Source organism: Notamacropus eugenii, chromosome 1 (assembly GCF_028372415.1).
Source record: "Notamacropus eugenii isolate mMacEug1 chromosome 1, mMacEug1.pri_v2, whole genome shotgun sequence".
Lineage (NCBI taxonomy): Eukaryota > Metazoa > Chordata > Mammalia > Diprotodontia > Macropodidae > Notamacropus > Notamacropus eugenii.
The window spans coordinates 197,399,857-197,416,950 of NC_092872.1; the positions used below are offsets into that span (position 1 = coordinate 197,399,857).

Here is a 17,094-nt window from a genome sequence, read left to right on the forward strand (position 1 = left end):
CCCTTGGGTGATATCTTGGACTCTCTCTCTCTCTGTCTCTCTCACCCTCCCTCCCTCCCCTTCCCCCAAGTTGCCTAGAAGACTGAAAAGTCAGGTGACTTTCTCGGGGTCATAGAGCCAGTACATATTAGAGTGAGAACTTGAATTTAGAAGCTAGCTCTCTATCCACTCTGGTAGACTGGCTTGCTAAAAATAAGCACAATAATATTCATATTACCTATCTCTCAAATTAGAGTGAAAAAGGTATAGCATACTTAATAACTATTCACTATGTTGGCACATAGTAGGTGTTTAACTAATATTGATTGATTAATTGAAGATTTGTCATTAGGTTCAAGACTCAATTCTGTCATTTATTCCTTCTGTGACTTTGGGCAAATCAGTCTCTCACTTTATCACTTTATCTTCAAAATGAGGGGGTTGGACTCAGAGACCTCTAGGGTCCCTTCCCCTCTAAATCTATGATCAAATGGTATTTATTATTATAGTCACTTCTCAAGGAGTCTTGATACTTCCCTCTCTCAAATGAACTGAGCTGCTACCTATTGCTGGTTGTAGGAAATCTTGCACTGGAAAATGAACCTCACTCGCAGGCAGCTGTCTGCCATTTTCTCAGCTGTGGTTAACTTCTAACACATAGTCCATTCATATGTCAATCATACAAGATGAGCAAGGACTGTAACTAGAAATTTTTGAGCCTGGGGCAAGGGAAATAGAAAGTAAGTGGGATGGGTGGGAAATCTCACCTGAAGTGCAGTTGTCAGAAGGAAGAAACATACCTTGGGAGATTGTGAATTTTTGATACTGTTAAAGAACTCAGCTATTTGAGGAAGGGGGAGCAAAAGGGCCAGAGGCTGGGGGAAGGGCCAGATGGCCATCTTGGGTAGGACAGATACCCTGGAACATCACTGTCAATGCTTTCTTTGTTTTATCACCCAGTTACCCCACCCTACCCATGGCTCTGGTGAGGACCATTTGAAGTACAGAATATTCAATACTGGTCTTACAATACCAAACTCCCTCTCCCAGTTAGTCTGTAAAGGTTATTGAAGTGATTTAAGGAACTGAAATAGTTTCAGGAAGCCTCAGTTGGGTCTTGTTTCCCTTCATCCACAAAGAACCAAGTGCACCCAAAAATGAGAAACTGAAAATGGTTGACAGAGTCCACTATACTGCAATTATTGGGAGTATGGTCAGAGACTCACTGACTCCTATGGACACAAGAATGACACAGATGTAAGTTAGAAGGTTGGGTAGTGAAGATCTGCCTGACCCCAACAGGCTTTTTGATGTATACTCATAGGCCTTTTCTCCCCACCTTCTATTACATGCACATATTATTTGCCCCAACGTCAAAAATCAGAAACAAAAGATTATAGTGTCATAGATTTAGAGGTATAAGAGACTTTAGGATCCACCAAGCCCAGTAGCCTCACTTTTACAAATGAAGAAACTGTGACAAAAGAAGTCAAATGACTTTTCCAGGTTCACAAAGCTAGTGTGTATCTGAGAGGAGATTAGAACCAGTTTTCCTGAATTCAAATTCAATGTCTTAAGTAGTAGACCTCCATGTTGCCTCTCAGGAGAAAGTTGAGGTAAAATCTTTTATAGCATGACATTGATTATGTATCATGTATTACGTATTATTAGGTTTGATGCAGGTATAGAATTGTTGTTTGCAAATTTACATATAGCTTGTCTTTTCTATTTCCTTTCTATGAAGTGGATAGAATATTCCATTGGGTGGGGGGGGAGCCAAGATGGTGGAGTAGAAAGATACACATATGCTAGCTCCAAACCTACAGCCCATAAAATACCTGTAATGAAGAACTCCCAACAAATTCTGGAGCAGCAGAAGCCACAGAACAGCAGAGTGGAAGAGATTTCTGTTCCAGAGAGCCCTGAAAAAACAACACAAAAGGTCTGTCATGTATGGGACCAGAGCACAGCCCAGCCCTGCCTTGGCTGCAAGGCACCAAGAGGAGCAGATCTGAGCAGGTTTCAGGGACAGAATCTCCAGCAGCTGCGCAGCTCCCTCCACCCACAAGTGCCAAAGGTCAGTGAGAGAGTCTCTTTGGCTCACTGAGAGGGGAGTGGGATGTCCCCATGACTCAGGCCCCCTCGGGAGACAGCAGCAGAGGCAGCAGCAGACAAGGGCTCCCAAAGCAGGCAGGAGCTAGGATCCATTGTTGAAGGTCTCCTCATAAATCCTCTGAGGGAACTGAGCCCAGTACGGCAGCCCTGCCCCCACCTGAGCAGCTGAACTTAATCTCACACTGAATAGAAGCCCCACCCCCGCCCAAGGCCCTGAGGCTGGGAAGCAGCATTTGAATCTCAGACCCCAAGCACTGGCTGGGCAGATCTGGAGGTGAGGTGGGTGTGGAGAGGACACTCAGAAGTCAAGTTACTGGCTGGGAAAATGCCCAGAAAAGGGGGAAAAAAGATAAGACCATAGAAGGTTACTTTCTTGGTGAGCAAATATCTCCTCCCTTCCTTTCTGATGAGGAAGAACAATGCTTACCATCAGAAAAAGACATAGAAATCAAGGCTTCTGTATCCCAAACACCCAAAATAAATGTTCAATGGGCTCAGGCCATGGAAGAGCTCAAAAAGGATTTTGAAAATCAAGTTAGAGAGGTGGAGGAACAACTGGGAAGAGAAATGAGAGAGATGCAAGAAAAGCATGAAAAGCAGGTCAACACCTTGCTAAAGGAGACCCAAAAAATGCTAAAGAAAATAACACCTTGAAAAATAGGCCAGCTCAGTTGGCAAAAGAGGTTCAAAAAGCCAATGAGGAGAAGAATGCTTTCAAAAGCAGAATTAGCCAAATGGAAAAGGAGGTTCAAAAGCTCACTGAAGAAAATAGTTCTTTCAAAATTAGAATGGAACAGATGGAGGCTAATGACTTTATGAGAAACCAAGAAATCACAAAACAAAACCAAAAGAATGAAAAAATGGAAGATAATGTGAAATATCTCATTGGAAAAACAACTGACCTGGAAAATAGATCCAGGAGAGACACTTTAAAAATTACGGGCCTACCTGAAAGCCATGATCAAAAAAAGAGCCTAGACATCATCTTTCATGAAATTATCAAGGAAAACTGCCCTGAGATTCTAGAACCAGAGGGCAAAATAAGTATTCAAGGAATCCACAGATCACCGTCTGAAAGAGATCCAAAAAGAGAAACTCCTAGGAACATTGTGGCCAAATTCCAGAGTTCCCTGGTCAAGGAGAAAATATTGCAAGCAGCTAGAAAGAAACAATTCAAGTATTGTGGAAATACAATCAGGATAACACAAGATCTAGCAGCTTCTACTAAGGGATCGAAGGGCGTGGAATATCATATTCCAGAAGTCAAAGGAACTAGGACTAAAACCAAGAATCACTTACCCAGCAAAACTGAGTATAATACTTCAGGGGAAAAATGGTCTTTCAATGAAATAGAGGACTTTCAAGCATTCTTCATGAAAAGACCAGAGCTGAAAAGAAAATTTGACTTTCAAACACAAGAATGAAGAGAAGCATGAAAAGGTAAACAGCAAAGAGAAGTCATAAGGGACTTTACTAAAGTTGAACTGTTTACATTCCTACATGGAAAGACAATATTTGTAACTCTTGAAACTTTTCAGTATCTGGGTAGTGGGTGGGATTACACACACATACACACACACACACACACACACACATACAGCACAGAGTGAATTGAATAGGATGGGATCATATCTTAAAAAATGAAATTAAGGGGTGAGAGAGAAATATATTGGGAGGAGAAAGGGAGAAATGGAATGGGGCAAATTATCTCTCATAAAAGAGACAGGCAAAAGACTTTTTAGTGGAGGGAAAAAGAGGGGAGGTGAGAGAAAAACATGAAGTTTACTCTCATCACATTCCACTAAAGGAAGGAATAAAATGCACACTCATTTTGGTATGAAAACCTATCTTACAATACAGGAAAGTGGGGGGGGAGGGAATAAGCAGGGTGGAGGGGATGATGGAAGGGAGGGCAATGGGAGGAGGGAGCAATTTGAAGTCAACACTCTTGGGGAGGGACAGGATCAAAAGAGAATAGAAGCAATGGGTTCAGGATAGGATGGAGGGAAATATAGTTAGTCTTACACAACACGACTATTATGGAAGTCATTTGCAAAACTACACAGATATGGCCTATATTGAATTACTTGCCTTCCCAAAGGGAATGGGTGGGGAGGGAGGGATGAAGAGAAGTTGGAACTCAAAGTTTTAAGAACAACTGTTGAGTACTGTTCTTGCTACTAGGAAATAAGAAATGTAGGTAAAGGGGTATAGAAAGTTATCTGGCCCTACAGGACAAAAGAGAAGATGGGGACAATGGAAGGGAGGGATGATAGAAGAGAGGGCAGATTGGTGATAGGGGCAATCAGAATGCTCAGTGTTTTGGGGTGGGGGGAGGGGACAAATGGGGAGAAAATCTGGAACCCAAAATTTTGTGAAAATGAATGTTAAAAGTTAAATAAATAAATTTTAAAAAAAAGAATATTCCATTGGCCTTCTGTTAAGGGAAACTTTGAATACTGGCACTCTAAGGGACTTTTATAACATAGACTATTAGACAGTGACTCTTTCTTACATCATTTTAGCCCAAAGCATAAAAACAAAAATAAAAAAACCAAATGCTATATGATATAGTCCTTTGAGAGTCAGGAAGACCTGAGTTCAAATTCTGTGGCTATTTACTAGCTGTGTGACAAAGTACAAGTCTCTTAACTTCTCTGAACCTCAATTTCTTCATCTGCAAAATGGGGATTATACTATCCATGGCACCTATTTCACAGTGATTTTGCCAGGCTCCAATGGTATGTTTGTGTAAAATACTTTGCAAACCTTGAAGGTCTATCTAAATGACTACTCTTATTATCTGAAACAAACAATGATTTATGTGTTTATTTTTAAACAGTCCCCCTAGTGCTAAAACATGCTGGCTTGTTGGCAAAATAAATGGATAACTTTCTTTCTTGCTTTTTAATCAATTTGTTTTAATAACAAGGCACAACATAAACAACCATGCTGATTAACTCCGCTTCATTTAGAAAGTCTCATTCGATACCTAAAAGCCCGTTGTTCCATCTAGTTAAATGCTCACACATTAACATGCCAATAATTAAACTGTTACGATTGACTAATGAACTCTGCCAACTATAAATGATGGTCTTGTTAGATTCTCGGAGCTGCGAGGCTTCCTTTGTACTGACAAAGTTAAAGGTTAAAGCGCTCTTGAAAACAGTGGGCCGCATCTAGAAGCAATTACAATTTTCCCTTGAAACGAAGAGTTGCTGCAATCATGTTTCAATTCGAACTCAGTAAGAGTAAAAAAGGGGGGGAGTATGAGCTCTATTCATGAGAAGAGATGTCTGGCTTTCTTTACACACTGAGGCAGCTGGCAGAGTTGGCTTCTACTTTGTGACTATTCAAACTAAAACTCAAGATCCCACTCAGAGCCTTGGGAAGGGTTTGGCTACAGAGGGTCTAGATGGAGATGGGAGAGTGGGCAGGTCTTAGGATGCCCTGATGGGTGAGCCAAACCTGCCTTTATGTGGATGTGGAAGTGATTTAGGGAACATAAAAAGAAATACATTAGTGCATATATGTATTTATATATATACCCATAAAATATACATATATATAATCGTATATATTATATATATATATATATACACACACATATCTACAATACATATCTGTGTACATATACTATATACATACACATGTCCATATATACACATATATAATTATATATGTATAGAAGCATATATTTGCAATATATGATATAATTATATAATATGTATATTTATGTATATATACACACTATATGTACGTAGGTATATTGTGTATACACATATATGTATACATGCATTCATGTATATATACATACACACATATGTATACACACTCTCACCAGCTAAGGATTCATCCTTCAAGTTTGATAGAAAGGTAAGGCTAAATTTAAAACCTAGTTCAAGTGCCACCTCCCACATAAAGCTTGTCTGTTCTTGACTATCTTGACCCATAGTGATCTCTCTCTCTTTCTCAACATCTGTAACACTAATCATCTATGCCACTCACTTGATTGTCATTTATTTCTTCATTCATAGGATTTTGTTAGAAGAAACCTCAGAGACCATGTGGTACAACCCCATCTTTTCCTCCCTGTCACACACTCCCACCTGTCCTACTATTTTATAGATGAGAAAACTATGGCTTAGGGAGAAGGGATGATTTCATTAAGGTCCTACAAGTAGTAAGTAGTGATGATGGAATTCCAGTCCAGGTCCTTTGAGTTCAAATCTAAGGCTCTTTCCTCTTTCCACTACAGCATGGACACCAGGTGACAACAAACACAGGACCTAAGAGTCACCTGGGACCCACAATACTACCGAGTATGGTCCAGATCAGATTAAAGTGTAATTAAGAAATAGAAAATAAATAAAAATACACTAAAACATAGAAATATTACATTTTAAAAGTACTTGAACAAGAGTCCTGGTGGGATCTTCATATGTAGGTTAATGGCCTCTGCTTCTATTTGAATTTTACACCAGTGCAATGGAATATTTGAGATTTTTAAAATGTTTACTGTGTCTAATTCCTAGTGTTAGGAGGTACAAAAGAAACAAGGATAAATAATGCAGTCTCCCCTCTCTCCTCCCAAGGGGGAGTTTAGTATAATGATATTCTGGCTTGTTCAATTAGTTATCTTTGGGTGGGAGAGGGGGAAGACTAAGTCTCCTAATCTTGCCCATACTGGAAATTTCAGCACCTGTTCACTGGCCAGATCCCACTGCTGATTGGCATGGACCTGGGCTGGTTCTACCCTTCTTAAATGCTATGTTGGTCCCCTGCTCCCAGCAGCTCACCGCAGTGGTATCAGACTTAGTGTGGACAATTGGTTTTAGCCTTGCTACAGCTCAGAACTCCTGAGCTCAAGCAATCCATGAGCCTCAGCCTGCACAGTGGCACACTTGTGTCACAACCCTAGGCTATTAGTAATCTTTTCAGATTCCCACTACAGACTCAGAATTTCAGCGTTAGAAGGTCTTTGCAGTTTAGCTTGCAACCAAAAAAGACTCCCCTTTATAAGATACCCAATGAGTGTTCATCATGTCTTTGCTTGATGATCTCAATTATTTATTGAGGTGACCCATTCTACTTTGGGGTAGAATGAGGAAGATTTCCTTATATAAATCCCCAAATTTCCTCTTAACAACTTCTAATTCATTTTTTTCTAAATTCTGTCCTTGTAGACCAAGCAGAGAACAAGTTTAATCTGTCTTCCATATGAAAACCTTTTAAATACTTGAAGACAGCTATCATTTCCTACCTCTCCCACAAACAAAAACTTTATTTCTCTAGGCTAATAATAATCCCTGTGTGGAATGATCTATGGGCCCTTCACTGTCCTGGTTTCCCCCCCTCTGGCTGTACTCCAGCTTATCACTGTTCTTCTTAAAATGTGACATCTACAAAGAAATATGGCACAGGATAGAGTGCTGGTCCTGGAGTCAGCACGACTCTCCTCCCTGAGTTCAAATCTGGCCTCAGACCCTTATGTTAGCTATGTGACCCTGGGCAGGTCACTTAACTCCAATTGCCTCCAAAGAAAACAGCAATATCCCAAAGGCTGTGTGTGTGAGGTAATATCTCCCCTCTCTTTATAACTCTCTGAAGTACTCACCACAATGCTCATCATGAGAAAGTAAGTACTTAATAAAAGCTGGCTGAGTGAATGAGTACTGGGTGCCTGCTGATTTTGACTTTTTCATCACCCTCCATGGCAAGACATCCATCGCTGGAGAAGGGACAAATTGAGAAGCATCACTGCTTTTTGTGTATGATGATCATTGTATTGGTAGGACATAGAAAAGAAGATCCTGGAAAAGTGAGGCATGTAAGAAAACAGTTGAGATCACTATATCATGTTATATTATATGTGTACATATGCATATCCATATAATATAAATACATAATGTATAATATCATATATATACTTACACACATGCGTATGTATGTGATATAAAACACATTTTGTTGTTCATTTGTTTCCAACTGTTCATGACCCCATTTGGGGTTTTCTTAGCAAAGATACTGGAGTGGTTTGCCATTTCCTTCTCCAGCTCATTTTATAGATGAAGAAACTGAGACAAACAGGGTTAAGTCTGGAGTCACATAGTAAGTGTCTGAAGCTGGATTTGAATTCAGGTCTTCCTAACTCCAGGTTGAGCACTCTATCCACTGTACCACCTAGCTGTCCATAAAGTTTTCCCCACAGTATAACATCTTTTAAATTCTGAAGTTGTCACATCACAAAAGGAATCGAATAAGACAGGAAGACATTGGCTAGCTGTTAGTTAACCAAGCACTGATTAGTCAATTACTTTGTGTCAGGTTCCATACTAGGTGTTTGGGAGGAAGGGGTGACAATGACAAAATTGAAACAGCCCATTCCTTCAAGGAATTTATATTTTAATTGGGAGAGGCAATATGCACCCCTATAGGTGCACACACAACAAGCAAATACATACAGATATAAGATTACCTTGTGAGAAGAATAACACTAGATCCTGGAGGGGTGTGGGGATGGGACAAGTTAAACAAGAAGACCTCAAACCTATTCATTAGCTTTACATAGCTCCAATAGTTGTGTCTAATCCCTGGAGGGAATCTTTCAAGGAGAATTAACTGAATTTATGAAATTTGTGCTACTGTTAGCTCTTACGTCCTCACCACCCCACCACCCCTACTGCCATATTTGAAAAAAGAAGAGATAGAGAGGGAAGGAGACAGAGAGACAGACAGAGAGACGCAGTGGAAGACTATGATGATCAAGTAAGGGAGCTTCATTAAAGCTTGTGTGTCATTCCAGCTGGAGCTCCTAGCTCACAGCCACCTGCCTGGTTTCTTTACCATGGCACACTTATTCCTCTTCTTTTCCTGACTAAGGGTGAGTCACTGATGATGGAGAAAGAAATTTGGATCTGAGTTTCCAGGAACCTGATGATAACTCCCTGCTTTGGAAGGTAAAGGATTCCTTGAACTTTTTCTTCTACAGAGATGAGTCCCAAGCAGGAGATGTTCTTCCAAGATAGCTTCCCAGTTAGCCAGAGGTGGAAGGATAGAGAATCCAAGACAAGCTCAGACTGTGGATTACAAATGTCTCCCTGTTGATCAAGAGATCCTTCTCAATGTTTCCCTATCAGCAAAAGTTTCCCTAAGGTAGGTTTAAAGCCACTTCCATGGAAGAAGTTACCTTCCATAGGTCATGGATTTCACTTGCTATTAAAATGACTTTTTACTGCTAGGAGTGTGATAGGCATTTCTATAGACAAGTGGGGAAACTTGATTAAATGCTTAACACAAAATGAAGTTCTTTTAAAAAGCTACCTGATCCAACCATTCTGGAGAGCATTTTGGAACTATGCCCAAAGGGAATAAAATTGTGTGTACCCTTTGATCCTGCAATACCACTGCTAGGTCTATATGCCAAAGACATCAAAAAAGGCCAGAGGGAAAGGACTTATTTGCACAAAATTTTTATAGCAGTTCTTTTAGTGGTAGCTAAGAATTGGAAATCAGGAGGATGCCCATCATTTGGGGAATGGTTAAACAAGCTGTGGTATGATTGTGAAGGAATGTTATTGAGCCATAAGAAATGACAAGTGGGATGATTTCAGAAAAACCTGGAAAGATTTAGATGAACTGATACAAAGTGAAATAAGCAGAACCGGTAGAATGTTGTACACAATAACAGCAATATTGTTCGATGAAGAATTGTGAATAATTTAGCTATCCTCAGCATGAATCCAAGACAATCCCAAAAGACTCATGATGAAGCATGCCACCTCCAGAGAAAAAAACTGATACTATCTGAATACTGACTGAAGTATGCTCTTTCTTTGTTCCTTCCTTCCTCCTTTCCTTCCTTCCTTTCTTCAAGTCTTCTTGTACAAAATGATTAATATGGAAATGCTTTACATGATTGTACATATATAAACTATATCAGACTGCTTGACATCTTGGAGAAGGGGAAGGGGAGGAGGGAAAGGGAAGGGAGGGAAGGAGGGATAGAACTTTGAACTCAAAACTTTTTACAAAATGCCTAAAAATTGTTTTAACATGTAATTGGGGGGGGGAGAGAAATATTGGATGCATGTGTATATATACATATGCATATACATAAAAGCAACATAAGGCACTTTTATTTTTAAAAATAGTTTTTCATAATCATGAATAGCTTTTAAAATTAATTTATATTTTAAAAAATATATGGTCTATTAATTCAATAAAAGCACTTAAACATTTTTTAATTGATAAATGCTGCTTTAACACAGTGGATATACTTAGGCAATTAAATGAAATAATTAGAAACTCACTTCCCAATCCTTTCATCAAAGTAACACAGAAGAATGATCATGACAGATATTATATGCAACTTTTTTTTGGTCCAGACTTGTGATTTCATTGTTGTCAGGAAGTCTCAACGAGATGAATGCCCCCAGCAATGTAGATTAGCAGTTGATGGTCTTACAGTTGCCTGGTGTAGTAAGAATTAAGTGACTTCAGGCTCATACAGCTAGTACCTTCAGTTAGTCTAGAATGGGATCATGTACATTCCCAGAAAGCACCACACTATGAAAAATAGTAAATAAAAGTGAAATACTACAGAGCTAATGTGGAAAATGGGGTTAAGGGCATAATTTTCAAAAACTTCACCAATAAAATACTTTTAAAAAGGATCCTAATAAAAATGTTAGCACAGTTATATGAGAGAGAGAGAGAGAGACAGAGACAGAGAGACAGAGAGAGAGAGAGACAGACAGACAGAGAGAGAGAGAGAGAGAGAGAGAGAGAGGAAGAGGGAGAGGGAGAGGGAGAGGGAGAGGGAGAGGGAGAGGGAGAGGGAGGGAGGGAGAGAGCTGTTGTTTGGTTGTGTCAGTCACTTCCAACTCTTCATGACTCTATTTGGGGTTTTTTTGACAAAGATATTGGAGTGCTTTGCCATTTTCATTTCCAACTCATTTGCCCAGGGTCACCTAGCTAGTAAGTGTCTGAGGGCAGATTTGAACTCATGAAGAATCTTCCTGATTCTAAGCCCAGAGTTCTATTTATTGCACCCCCTAGCTGCTTCTTTTATATATGTTAAGTGGTTAAAAAATAGAGAATTATGCAATAAATAGTGGTCTCTACCATTGTTTACAAGAACAAGTTGCGTAAGCAGTAATTCGGTGCGTCAGGGCTATGACGGGGAAGGTGCTAAAGAGGGGGATCATGCAAACCAGTCTTTCTCTACTTACAGCTGCTGTTGCACCAGAAGATATTTAATAATTTGGCACTTTACCTTGACAAAGACCTAAAATTGGCTTATGAGAATTGGAAGAGAAGCTTGTGAGCCATTGTGAAGTGGTGCAGTTTTCTACATTCTCACTGTTTTTTGAGGAAGGAATTTCACAGAAGCAAGCCCAATATTTGAGTTATACTCAAAATATTTCTTAATGTATCAATTATATTGGAACAAATCTATTTTTTTGAAACACCAGTAATAAAAGAACTATGTTAAGTTGGGGCAGGTTTCTAACTTAGGTCCTCCTGACAATGGAACCTATTTGTTTGCTTTTGTAAGTTAATATTTGTTAAAATAAAGTAAGGCTTTTAGTTTTAAGTAAGCTAGTAGGCTATTCATTGTATTTAACTTAGATTTGTTGCTATTTATAATACTGTCTTTATGGATATAGTTGTAGTAAACACCTATGTGGGTTTTTAAAAAATCATTTTTGCTTTTTAAATTAAATTATTTTTAAATGCAGTGAACATATTTTGTATACTGTGGAACTGATTTTTATATGTGCATATGTATGTTTAAATTAATGGCCCTGAATCAAGCTTTACTTTGTATTTGGTCAAATCTCATCTGCCAGTTCATAGATAGGGTAGTTAATTTGCAAATGGTATTTTTTCAACATGTGAACCATAGTATTGGTTTCAACAAAGTCTTCTTTGTAACTTTCAGTTTTTGTTCAATCAGTCTTTCCTTTTTCACCACTCAGGAGGACTTAGAGGTGATTAAACATACCCACTGATTATGACCTCTGAGTATTGTTCAAAGTTGGTGATTGCCAGGATCTATTAGCCAAGACAAGAAGCATTTATATATTACTTTCAAGTTTCAAGGTGCTTTTAAAATAGTCTCATGAGGTAAGCAAGAATTATTTTCCTTATTTTCGACTGAAGAATGGAGAATTTAAAGTTAGAAGGGACCTTAGATGGGGTCTCTAGCTCATCATTTTACAGATGAGGAAACTGAGACCTGGGGCTTTAAAGTAGTAGTCTCAGATCACATGGTAAGTGGCAGAGTCGAGTCAGGAATGTCTCCTACATCCTCTGACTCCGCATCAGGTACTCTTTGCCATAATTATGGCATGGAATTAAAGTGAAAATTATGGGTAGGAAAGAAGGAAGCCATTCTAGAGAATGTGGTGAGGCGGATGTGAGCACCTTAAAGCACTATAATAATCATGAGTAGTTTTTATTATTGTAGTGAAGACTCAAAGCCTCAGATACACAGCAGCATACAAGGCTTATAATTTGGTGTTTGTGTATGGGTGAACCACAAAAGAAAAGAAAGATCTGTCTGAGCTGAGCCATTGTTCAGCCTAGAATACCAAGACTTGGGAAAGTCAAAGACCTCTGTTTGACAGAAGCAGAATCTTATCTAAGGTTGGTCTGTCTGTGAATTCTGGAAACCTTCTTGGAATTCTAACCTCACTGAGTGGGAAAGAACCCTTAGAGATTACCTAGTTCAAACCTTTCCTGAAACACACATTTCCTCTAGGATAGCTCCAATGGGCGCTCTTATACAGCCTCCATTCAAAGAATCTCTCCAGTAATGAGAAACTCACTACGTATAAAGGTAAACCATTTTATTTCTGGGCAACTCCAATTATGAGACTTCTTCTCACTGAGCCAAGATTTTCTTCCTTGTTATATCTACTTGCTGGTCTTACGTTTTGTCCTATGGGGCCAAGCAAATAGAAATAATTCTGTTTCCACAAGACACCATCCAAACTTTTAAAAACAATAAACAGGTTCCTTCCTAAATCTCCTGTCCAGACTAAGTAAACTCCAGTTGCCTGCTGCACTCACATATGACATAATTTCAAGCCCTTATCGCAACCTAATCATTTTCTCAGGTCTTCTTGCTGAATTCAGACATGGGGGTATTGATACTGTCTTACGATTTTCCACCCCACCCCCTGAGGGATTATTTCTAAACACAAATTCATAATAAAATTCTGGTGTTTTATTTTTTTAAATAGTGAATGGGATATTGTTATTATTAGTAAGGACAGGACATTCAAGAAAATTGTATTTCTATTAGATTTAGCCTCTGCCAAGTTCTTTTTTTTAAAATAAAATATATATTTGCTATCCTTTATAGTAGAGAATCAAACATAATCTGACATTATAGGCAATGTTCTGTACCCATGGTCTTCCCATCTCTGCAAAGAAGCAGGACAACATGTTTTCTAATATCTCTTATTTGGGAACAAACGTCATCAATTTCATTTCCTAACCTTCAGTTTCGATTCTTTTGTTGGTGGATTTTCCCATTTCCAGTCATAGTCATTGTGTATCTTATTTTCCTGCTTCTGCTTACTTCACTCAGTATCCATTCATGTAGATTTTTCCATGCTTCTCTGTATTCATCACAAACATAATTTCTTATAGCACAATAATATTCCATTCCATTCAGGTATCTCAACTTGCTTAGTCATTTCTCAGTTAGGAAAACTACTTTGCTTACAATTCTTTGTTATTAGAAAAAGGTGTTTTTAGCCAGGTTCTTAATGGAGTGCTATACTCAGGTTTAGGCACCTCAATTTGAGAGGAACATAGAAAAGAATCACAATGATAAAAGTGTTGGAAAAAATGGCCTTTTTAAAGGAGGATTAAAGGAACCAGGGCATGGATTTAGAGTCAAAATCAGAAGTAGGAAAGTTCTCATTTTCATGATTTTCAGTAACTGGCAGTGAAAATAGAAAAAACTTTTATCTTAATTTGTATATATTGAAGTCATGGGGACTTAATAATTGATGGCCTTCAATTTAACAGTGTTTTTAATAAGTAAATGATCATCCAACTTCTCTCTGTTTCCATCGGGAATGAAATGGGCATTCAGTAAAGCATAGAACATTTAGGTTAAATTTCTAAAAGAAGATTTGTTTGGCACTGAAATTATATATTTTGTATAACATTTATTGGAGGCAGAAGAATAAAAGAGATGAGCATTCTCATGCTATGATTTTATGTTTCTTTTATAACTTAATAACCCCCTCCTCCATTTACCCATAAATATATTTAAAAATCATCTTCCTAATGGTAGAATTATAAGACAATTATGAGATTATGAGACATAGTGTGACATAAAAGATAGAGGGACTGTCTTGAATTCAGGAAGACTCCAGATCTGGTCAAGTTTTAAGCCCTGCCTTTGTCACATACCCATGACCAATGGCAAGGCACATAACCTCTCCAAAACTACAAAGAATTTTGCATTAATAAAGAGAATTTTCAACACTGATGAAATCAAAGGTCCAGACACCCTAAATACCTTATAATCATAGACAAAGTCAAATAAAAGCTATTTCTGCTTTTATTGTCACTGTTCATGAAAATGGGAAAGACTTTAATAACAATGTACATCCATATGGACTAATAATAAGGTTATAAAACACTTAAAGACAGTCTCTCATTTTATACTCACTAAATTCCTGTGAGGTAGATGGGGCAAATGTAATTATCACCACTTTATGGATGGGGAAATTGAGGTTTAGAAAGATGGAAATACGAGTAAGGTCAAGCCAAGGCTTGCAGCTAGGTCTTAGAACTTCAAGGCTGGCTATCTGTCCTCTAGGGTACAATTGCCTCTCGATAATCAGTTGTATCTACCAGTAGAATGACAGTTCTTTGAGGACAGGAACATTTTCATTTTGTCATTGTTTCTGAAGCACATAGCACAGTGTTTTGTACAAAAATATCGTTAAATTACCATGAGCTTTAGGCCTTGCATCAAGAAGACATTTCTTCAATGAAACACTTCTAGAACTTTTAAAAAAAATTTTCTCAACGCGCCGCCCCCCCCCCGACCTTTCTTCTCTGATCCCCTCTAGGGATGGGGAATCTGGGAACTCAAGGCCACATGTGAACCTCTAGGTCCTCAAATGTGACCCTTTGGTGGAGCTGGATTCAGGACCACACTTGAGGACCTAAAGGGCTACATGTGGCCTCAAAGTCGCAGGTTCCCACCTCCTGTGCCTATTGTCTCACCCTCAGGCTTTGTATCTGAAAAATCCCAGCTCACAGCTTATCTCCTGCAACTAGAAGCTTCTCAGAAAAGAAATTAATTTTCCAACACCTGATTTTGCATTTTTGACTGTTTCTCAGAATACTTAGGGTCAGTTACCAAAAACCTTGGACAGTTTTTAGGAACATGAGAGTACCCAGCAGATGAATAGAATCTAAGGTGCCCCAGAATCTGTCACCTCTAAAAACAAAAACCTACCCAGCCCTGACACACATACAACTTTCCAGCAGCAGGTGTCCAGATGGTGTGAGAATTGACATTATACACCAGCACTATCTAGCTTCCAAATTAACCCAACTGTAGTTTCTCTTTCTGGGCTCTGTGTATGGAATGCATTTCTCACACCACCACAAACTAGTCCTGGATAAAGTCTGAAATGAAACACCCTGACCCAGCCACCAAGGGCAGGCAGGCTCCCTGGGTACCCAGGCTCCCAGAGACATTCTTGCCAGTTGCCATATGTTGGCACCAGCTGTAGGAGGGGTACATGGCTCACATTCAGAAGCAAAAGTAGTTTTTGAAACTCTGAGGCCTGCTCCCAGCCCCAGTATCCCAAGCCTCTATTTTTAAGTCCTAAGAATTATCAAAGATGATTCTGACCAGGTTGTGAGGCATGACTCACTGTTCAATAATGGTTCACTTCTGTACCTCATTTCAAACAAACAAAACACACCATTTAGCATTTCTTCTAAATCCAATTTGTTTTCTCAGCCCAGATCAATCCATATTACTAAAGTGAAAGTCTGAAATCCAATTATCCAGAGAGTTTGAAATTACTTACAATTTCAAAAATAAAGCAGGAAATGAAGAAAAGGACACTATAGTTACTAATCTGACATGCACGCCTTGTTTTTTGGTTTTTCTCCCACACACGCCTTGAAATGGCTCCTGAATACTCTATGGAAGTAGTGTGGTGTAGGGAAAATGGATTTAGAATCAGAAATCCTTGGATTGAAGTCATCATGTAGCACAGCGGTTAGAGTACTGGACTGCAGTCAGGAAGATAGTTAAGAAACTCACCTCAGACAAGTTTTATCAGACTGATGCTGAGTCTTAATTTCTTCATTTGTAAAATGGAGTAATAATAGCACCTAACTTACAGAGTTGTTGTGAGGATCATATGAGATAATGCATGTAAAGTGCCTTGAAAACTTTAAAGTTCTACATAAAAACTAGTAATTCTTTGCTGTATAACTGGGGATAGTCACTTAAACTCTCTAAGGCTGTTTCAAGAAGATTAAATGTAATAACGTATGTCAAAGTAAGCTCTCTAAAGTTTGATGCAAATATCTGAGCTTTTAAAAATGTTCCTTCTTGCCTCTCTACATTTTCACAGTCCCCTAAATGCCTAAAATGGCGGGTAACTGGGAGATAAAAGCACAGTGAATGTGGAAAGAAATTCTTATTTTTCAAATCCTATCCTATACAATGAGCAGATTGATCCTCCATAAATGAGATGGCAGCCTTTGTATAAGACAATTTTGGCAGCACTAGCAGGATATTTGCAGATGAGATCTCCCTGGGTCTGAGAATAAAAAGGGGCTTCACTTGAAAAAAGAGGTATCCTTTTGAATATTACGACTTCTTTTCCTTCTTGAAAATATTACAGTAATCATAACCAACTTCAGCATTAACAAGAGAATGAGTCCTGACAGATGAGAATTAAAAACCATAAATATTTGCAGTTTTATCATTGTTTC

At 38.7% G+C, this 17,094-nt stretch overlaps 1 protein-coding gene and 1 long non-coding RNA gene across 14 annotated transcripts in view; one reads left to right on the forward strand and one right to left on the reverse strand.

The window, feature by feature from the left end:
• Positions 1-9,249, forward strand: part of LOC140513846 (uncharacterized) — a 44,893-nt gene extending 35,644 nt beyond the window's left edge. The window contains exon 3 of the long non-coding RNA XR_011970393.1: positions 9,086-9,249. This is a non-coding gene — a long non-coding RNA (uncharacterized lncRNA). The remainder of the gene's footprint in view (positions 1-9,085) is intronic.
• LOC140513775 (uncharacterized) overlaps positions 1-17,094 on the reverse strand; it is a 144,519-nt gene that overhangs the window by 93,347 nt on the left and 34,078 nt on the right. For 6 of the 13 annotated variants that reach the window (XR_011970364.1, XR_011970359.1, XR_011970356.1 and 3 more), the window contains 2 exons: positions 7,712-7,907; positions 1,818-1,901 (listed from right to left, as the gene is read on the reverse strand). The exons of 3 other annotated variants lie outside the window; for them this stretch is intronic. The gene's annotated coding sequence lies outside the window, so the exon portion shown is untranslated. The remainder of the gene's footprint in view (positions 1-1,817; positions 1,902-7,711; positions 7,908-17,094) is intronic. 4 more of the 13 variants (XR_011970360.1, XR_011970355.1, XR_011970352.1 and 1 more) reach the window with 2 other exon arrangements.